The 6735-nt window shown below is 47.9% G+C and overlaps 1 protein-coding gene across 3 annotated transcripts in view; it reads right to left on the minus strand.

Moving 5' to 3' along the window:
* Positions 1–4372, minus strand: part of ST6GAL2 (ST6 beta-galactoside alpha-2,6-sialyltransferase 2) — an 85667-nt gene extending 81295 nt beyond the window's left edge. The window contains exon 1 of one of the 3 annotated variants that reach the window (XM_077960243.1): positions 4163–4372. The gene's annotated coding sequence lies outside the window, so the exon portion shown is untranslated. Of the gene's footprint in view, positions 1–3275; positions 3824–3917; positions 4065–4162 lie in introns of those variants that run through there. The other 2 variants (XM_015113064.3, XM_015113063.3) reach the window with 2 other exon arrangements.
* Between the last annotated feature and the right edge of the window lie 2363 nt (positions 4373–6735).

The raw sequence follows: 6735 nt of genomic DNA on the forward strand, positions 1-6735 counted from the left end.
AGAGGGCAACAGAAGCCAGCAGGGCACACAACAGTTCTGTCCAGACAGAAGTCCCCCATAGTGGGCAGCATGCCTCTGATGTCATTTCCATGCACAGAACAATTCCCCCAACCAACCAGTAGGCACTGGGTACTGTGGGATAATCAGGAACCTGCAGGTGGCCAAGTGAAGATAATAGTCCCACAACTGCTGGGACCTTGCTTTTACCAGGGCTAGGACCAATGCTGGGGCTGGACCAGATCACCAACTCCTGCAAAGCCTTAGGACTGCCCCCGTCATACTTCATCCCCTTTAAATGTATTTCACCTGTGGACTAGGTAGATTCCAAGTATTCTGAATTGCAACCGTTCCCCTATCAATCCCATGGGAGGGGTGGGAGGTGGCTGGGACCAAGTAAGGGAAAACTTCAAATTTTAGAAGGGGCATAATAAATCCGTGTTTCTCTAACACTGATATCTTTGCACTGTGTACTTGGTAACATTTAGAAACAAATTTCTCAAAAGTTGGAAGGAGAGCTTTCGGGAAAATGGTAGCCATATTAAACTGAAAATGTGGTAATTGACTAACGGTGGCTGGTCATCCACAGCCCATTCAGTGTTTGGCACTGGCATCAACAATTGGTGTAAGAACATTGAAAATTTCTGTGCAAATACGCACCTGTGTTTCCCTTCCACTTTCCAAAATTAGTATATAATTATATGCAATTATTACTTTTATAGTCATTTGGGAATTTCATCCCATTTTTTTTAAAGGGATGGGCTTTCAGGTTTCAATGCTTAGAAAATCAAACCTTAACATACACCTGCCATGAGGGTACTATCTAATTCCCTTAGATATTTACGCATGTTGAATTAAGTACTTAATTTAATTTAAGCAATTAAATTTTAAGATCTTATTACAGAAAATCCAGGAGAAGAAAAAACTCAATCGATCAGGAATAACACAATATTCTTTAAGAACAAATGCATTAACAAAGACTGTCCTTATTATCATGCATAAGATATTTTTATTCAAAGTCTCACCAATGAGGTAGCAAATCTGCAAATTAATTAAGAGCTTCCCAGAGGACAAATATCTCCAAGTTTTTGGAAAGGAACCTATCATTTATTTACCTAAGCAGGAGGGGCAGAAGCCTAGAAATGAGTTTGTCATTTCAGAAAAGATTTAAGCACTTGAGAAATGCTTGGATAAATTCTAAACCTGGAGGGTAAAATTTCAATCAGTATCAGTATAAGCAATAGAACAGAGCCTCACACACTTAAGTCATCTCAGAAAGAGGAGAAGCTCGGGGTTGGGAGATGGAACCTCCAGAAATAAGCACGTACAGGAATTTTTTCAGCAGTCCTTCCACTGTTTAACCAATCTTTGCTGGCTGGATTGGCCACAACACTCTAGACTCAACTTATGTCTTCACCCCACAGAGTAAACCTTTTCCCTCTTAATTATCCTCATCAGAAACTCAACACAGATAACTGCCCTCTGCTGCATAATAAATCATTCACATATTTTCAAATGTTAAATTGTCTCAACCTTGAATCCTCTAGTCTAAATATCCTCAATTTTGTATCCTTGCTTCCTAGATCGTGTGCACCACATAGCAAACTCAACAAATGTTGGGCCTTGCTCTGACCTCTTTCCAAGAGTATCCATCCAAAACCTCTCTGAACTGTGGGGCTCAGTACTCCATATAAAGCGGTGACTCCTATCACAATCTCTACAAGAGATTTAACTCAAAACTGCAGAAGCTTTCACAGCATCAAGCAAAAAGGTTAGATGCTATAATTTATACCTATTGAAGTAACAATCGGAGAGAGAATTCCAAAAAGTCTGAGTACCTTTTTAACTTCGCAGTAAAATTCAAGGCACTTCACCTATGATTTTAAGGTTTCATCAGTTTTGAGCACAATATCCATTTACCTTTGCCAATAGTTTCTTTTAATGCGTTAGTATACAATTCCTCATGTGCTATAAAAATTTTGGTTGTCAGTTCCAGAAAAATAATGGGGGAAGGGGAGTAGGTAAAAACTGGTTCAAGGCCACTCATCATTTTTCCTTTTAAAAGAAGTTTTAACCCTAAATTTTCAGAGTTTTCAGAAGTTTAACCCTAAATTTGCAGCAACAGGATGATATATATATGTGTGTGTGTATATATATATCATCCTATGTGTATGTATATACATATACATCATATATATATAGAGAGAGAGAGCGCACTTCCCTTTACTGGAATTCTTCCTTAGTCATAAATTATATTTCAAGTTGGCAAAAAATGTTGATCAGAATTTCAAAAAATTGAAGCATCAAAGTAACCAGCATGCGGTTTTTCAAGTGTGCAGAAAGTTCTCTAAATACAAAATGTGCTGCCCGTCCACCAAAGATCCCCTCACCCAAGCAGGCAGTCTGCGGCGAGGAGGGCCAGCATGTCCCTTTATGGTCAGAAGGGCAGTGGTGCAAAAGACAATGATTTCAACCAAATATGGTTTGCCTCTCGCCAAATTTTTCGCATGTCCAATAACAATAAGTTCACAAAAATCCAGCCAAGCATTACTTTCCCCCCAAAAGTGCTTCTCAGATTACAAAACAGCTTTGAAAGTTCAGCCTGACAAAACAAATATGGTACTAGGAGGAGAGACCTGGAAGGCAATCACAAAAAGTCTCATTTAAATTCCTGGAAAGCACAGCTTCTCCAAACACAGCTATTCAGCTCTTTGGAAGGCAGCACTTGCGAGAGCCATGAGTTCCGTCCCCCAACACAGAACCGGCAAATCCGAATGAGATGGACGTCACACTCCCTACTCCAAAGAATGCATCAAATATCCACTCTGTACACCGCGGAAAGTAAACCCAAAAGCGGAGTTTGCCGCCTGCCAACTACATAAGAATTAACACTCGGGTATTTAGGATTCTAAAGATCCCTACTACCCCTAACATTATAGCTACAGAGAACCAGAAATCAACAGAACACACTTTAACCTTTAAGAAGTGCAGTTTTGTGCTGAAGAAAGACAAAAATCTTCACTCCCTTCCAGAGCCAAAAATAAAAGATCACCGTTACTGAGCCACAGGGGCACAACTGGATCCGCCCTTCCCCAAAGTGCAAGGCGTCCTCCTGTTCGCTTCTCCAGAATTTCCTGCTTCTCCCCAAACCACCTTCAATTTTCCCCACACACGGGTCTGGCCCCTAAACGGGAAGTGTAACTCCGCGCAGAGCAGCGCGCAGGCTGCAGAGCCACCGAGGAAGGTGTCGCCCACCCTCAGCCAGTGCCCTCTCTTACCAGCCTTCTGCCTAAACCGCGCCTCGAAGCGCACGACACCGTGGTGCTCGGCGCTCCCCCTGGCCGCGCGGCACTGGAGTCCGAGGCGTGCGTGTCACATTTTATTCCCCAGCAGCCGCTCGGGTGCGCGCGCCACGCGCTCCCACACTCACACTGACGCCCGCTAGAGCTGGGACCCCAGCCGGGGGCTCCCGACTCACGCCGCCGAACTTGGGGGCTGCAAAAGGCTAGTGTGCGGCTGGAGTCGTCCTCGAGTCCTCCTCCTCCCACTCCGGGGTCTTCCAGCTGCCCCGCGCTCCGGTCCCGGGCGGCCTGCGGGATCACCTCTCCGGAGCCAGCGCTGCTCCACGCCGGCGGCAGCTGCAAGCGCGGGCGGCTGGGCACAGCGGGTGGCTCGGCCTCAAAGCCGGCGGGGGGCTGCGCTCAGCCCCGCGCCGCACGCCTCATTGTTTCCGGCAACGCGGCGGCGGCTCCCGCGGCTAGAGGAACCTCGGCCCCGAGCCCCGGGGAGAGGCGGCGGCTCCCGGCCCCCGCACCGAGGCTGCGCCGCGCCCCGCCCCCGAGCTCCTCTAGCCCCCTCCGCTCGCCCCAGAGCCCCCTCCCTCTTTGCCATCCCTTTCATCCTCCCAGCTCCAGGCTCACCTAGCGGGCGGGAGCCGCGCACTGGGAAGTTGGGCTGCCCCCTCCCCGCGCCCCCGGCCCGGCAGCTCGGCCTGCCGGCGAGCGCAGGCGGGGCGCTCCCTGGCTGCGCGCGGATCCCTGCTTCTCGCGGAGAGTGATTGCAGACTTGGGCTGCGTGGGGCGGTGCGGGGCAGCACGGCTGCCTAAAAAGGCGTGTTTCTCCCCGGCCGCCGCCTCCATCCAGCCCTAGTTCTTCCGAGGGTTACCTGCACAGTACCCGCCTGGCACCGCGCCTGGACACCCCCGGGGCACTCGGGTCCCGGGCGGCGGCAGGGATGCAGGAATGCGCACAGGCTGTGGGCGGCGGGGAGGGAGTCCGGGCGCCTGCCCCGGCGGAAGTGAGTCTTTATGTACCCTTTCCAACCCTCCCTCCGCCAGCGCCGAAGGCCGGGCTACCTGCGCTCCTGGCAGCGCCTGGCAGCCGGCTGGGTGGGGCGCAGGGAAGCGCAGCATCCTCCCCAGCTCGCCTGCTCCCTTTGTTCCTCTCTCTCAGCCAGGCTCCGAGCTGCTGCCTGGCCCTCGCTCCCGGAGCTTCTCTAAGGATCTGGGATGGACTTGGGAGCGGGCCACCTTCCATTTGGAAAGGGTCGCTCGCCAAGTCCTGTAACGGTGCTCCCTGGAGACCCCCACCTGCCCGCCCTTCCCCACTGCCAGTCCCCAACCCCAAGAGGGACGGAAAGTTCTTGGGGTAGCGGCCTGCAGGACACGTGGTGAAGCCGCCTCGGGAGCCAGTGGGCGGCTGCGGGCCGGGCAGCTGGAGCCTGCGGGCGGGGCCGCGGGGAGGTGCAGATCGAGTGTCCGTCTGGTCGCGTGCGGAATGTCTACTTGTCACTGCGGCCCTTGCGTTTTCTAGAGGCGGCTGCAGCTGGTCTTAGGACCCCGAACCGCGCCGCCCTTTGTTTGCTGGTAAATACTCTCCTCTGAACTTCAACGTGGCTCTCCGCGCGCGCTCCTGGCATTGGGTGCCCCACCCCGCTGGTTCTCTCGCGGACCCAAAAAGCTGCTCAGGTGTAGGGGAGTGCCAGGCAGATGGGTAATATTGCTAAGGTTGGGCCCATTTCAGGGGGACTGATTAGTCACCCCTCACCCCACCCCACACCCTCAATCGCTACAAGGAGGCACATTTTGGAGACAGAGATCTTCCATTAAATGTATTATTTAAAAATCCACAATTACGTTAATTTAAGTAGTTTACGCTTTTTTGGGGGGTGGGGAAGCAATTAACTGGCTACCCAATTCGTTCAGCATTCATTAGTGCCTACCTTGAGCCTGGAACTCTGAGTTAGACAGTGGGCGCCCAAAACTCCCTCAAAGAGTTTACAGAAATGTAAAACAACACGGGAATTAAACTAAAATCGAGTGGGCATAATGCACTGTGTTCAAACAAAAGTGTGGGCTGAAAACGCTTACTCAGTATTTCCCCAATTGTATTAATTATGTCTGACACATGGAATTCTGCGGAAATGCCTGAATGAACAATGTGTTACATAGATTTCTTAAAAAAGAGAAATTATATTTTATAAATGTGAAATACAGTGTGGTTAAAAGTGACAAAAACAAAACAAAACAAAAACAAAAAAACAACCTGATAGAGACCCATGGCTGGTGGGGATAGAGAAAGGAAATACTGCAGACTCACCCTCTTAATAGCAGAGGGGCACAGAGGGCAAAGTCTGTGGGCTTCTGTTTCTCTTCTGTATAATGGGTATAATAGTACCTACCTTAAGCCCGACGCAGTGGCTCACTCCTGTGATCCCAGTACTTTGGGAGGCCGAGGCGGACAGGATCACCTGTCTCTACTAAAAATACAAAAATGAACTGGGCTTGGTGGCACGAGGCTGTAGTCCTAGCTACTCGAGACTGGACAGAAGAATCGCTTGAACGCGGAGGCGGAGGTTGCAGTGAGCCGAGCTGGCTCCACTGCACTCCAGTCTGGGCGACAGAGAGAGACTCCGTCTCAAAAAAAAAAAAAAAAAAAAAAAAAAAAAAAAAAAAAAAGGTACCTACCTTCAAGGTTTGTTGTAAGAGGTAGAGATCATGTGTTAAAAGCATCTCCCCCAGTGCCTGACACGTTATGTCTAATAATTTATAGTAATTAATAAATGACAGTAGCCATTATCTTGAAACAGAAAAAAAATTATACACTTCTTATAGTGTATATGTATTTTATACACTTTCTGCATAAACGTTGCCAAAGTTGATGTCTTAAAGAAATTTTAATGAGTTAAATAAAAGTATCCCAATAACAGTCAACTTTATAGAAGCAGAAAAACTACCATCTTAAGGAGAATATGCAAACTACTATTGTAAAATTTTAAGTGGATTGAGTTCATTACTTATGATCGAGGCAGTAAATACACAGTCACTAAACTGACTTAAATCTATTGCTTCCCAACAAAACCACAATGCCAGTTTATATACAGAAAGCTATATGCTGATGATTGCGTCTGTCAAATGTAATGGTAAATAAAATATTTTGGCACCCTTTAATTGCTCAGAGACACCAGGAGCAGATTATTTAATTATTTTATTGGTCTATAGATTCATGAAGAATTCCTGAGCTCCTCTGGCACTATAATATTATTTTCCTTAAAAATATCATCAAAAACAACAAACCACAACAAACTTACTCCTACAGATAGGCAGCATTCAGAAATCCACTTGCTGTTATCCATTTGCTCATAATAACATGAATTTCCTTTCTTTTTTTTAATTCAGGGTTTCTCAGTTCTCCTTTTCTCACCCCGTGTTAACTAACCAGCTAAGCTTTCCCAGAGAC

This window comes from Macaca mulatta, chromosome 13 (genome assembly GCF_049350105.2).
Source record: "Macaca mulatta isolate MMU2019108-1 chromosome 13, T2T-MMU8v2.0, whole genome shotgun sequence".
Classification (NCBI taxonomy): domain Eukaryota; kingdom Metazoa; phylum Chordata; class Mammalia; order Primates; family Cercopithecidae; genus Macaca; species Macaca mulatta.